This window comes from Cyprinus carpio, unplaced genomic scaffold (assembly GCF_018340385.1).
Source record: "Cyprinus carpio isolate SPL01 unplaced genomic scaffold, ASM1834038v1 S000002866, whole genome shotgun sequence".
Classification (NCBI taxonomy): Eukaryota; Metazoa; Chordata; class Actinopteri; order Cypriniformes; family Cyprinidae; genus Cyprinus; species Cyprinus carpio.
In genome coordinates this window covers 1-1,036 of record NW_024875576.1, presented here as the reverse complement: position 1 = coordinate 1,036, position 1,036 = coordinate 1, and the positions used below count along the sequence as shown (strand labels likewise).

General features: G+C 49.3%; 2 non-coding genes across 2 annotated transcripts; both read right to left on the bottom strand.

Annotated features, from left to right (window-relative positions):
• Positions 1-219: 219 nt before the first annotated feature.
• On the bottom strand, positions 220-415 carry LOC122143361. The gene has a single exon (XR_006159135.1). It is a non-coding gene; the product is annotated as a U2 spliceosomal RNA (small nuclear RNA).
• A 462-nt stretch (positions 416-877) lies between these two features.
• On the bottom strand, positions 878-1,036 carry LOC122143360 (the record flags this gene model as incomplete). Its single annotated transcript, XR_006159134.1, has 1 exon — positions 878-1,036. It is a non-coding gene; the product is annotated as a U1 spliceosomal RNA (small nuclear RNA).

Here is a 1,036-nt window from a genome sequence, read left to right as displayed (position 1 = left end):
AGTTTTAGATGACTCCCTTTTAACCAGACACACCTGATTCTGGATGCATCAGCTCGTTAGTGAAAAGACCTTAAGCGCCTCAGGTGGATGCATCCGGTGAGAATTCTCACTAAAACAGTAACCACGGGCATTCGCAAGAGCAGACCTCAGGGGGAGCCAGGACAAAGGCCTCATTCCTTTTTTTTTGTTATTCATCACGATAAGCAGCAATCCCTGAAAGGGAAGCACACCGCTCCTCGGAGCACACTGCAATACCAGGCCGATGCGTGCGGAGTGGACAGAGCAAAGCCCGGCTCCAGCTCACAGATCCAAAAATCACTTAATATGTAGTCCCCTCGGTAGGGGACGATCAGATATTAAACTGATAAGAACAGATACTACACTTGATCTTAGCCAAAAAGGCCGAAGAAGCGATGCTGCAATGGTGCAGCGGGGAGGAAGCGGGACATGGCCACGCATCTCTGCTTTGGTAAGTCAGGGAGACTCCTGAAACGCTAGGGACGTAGGACCGCGCTGCGTAACGCTACCGAAGCTCGTCTGGCCACCTGGTGGCGCTGTAAGGTGAAAAAAAAAAAATGAAAGTGAAATGAAAAAGGACAAACCTAAACAATCAAGGAAAACTGCTTCTAGCTCGGCAGCAGTCAGTCCGATCGACTTGAAAAGTAGAGGTCTGTGAGAAATTTTGAAACCCACCAGGGGGCCGATTTTTCAAGAGCGCAAGTGACTTTTTTTTTTTTACACCACACACGCCCGCCCTATACCAAGCATAGGACGGAAGTCCTCATCCACGAACAGCTCTCTGGATCAGAACAAACGCTCTGTATAAAAAAGATCAGGAGAAAAAAACCCATCTGCTTTTTTCTCAACCAGCACTTTCAGGGGAGAAGCGAAGCGCAGTCCCCCACTACCATAAATTATGCAGTGAGATTCCCATTTTTGGGGAATTACGCAGGGATCAGCCGGCCGGAGTGCAATGGACTTGAGCCTCAGCCTGGGTGAACCGCCTTCTTGATCATGGTGTCTCCCCTGCCAGGTA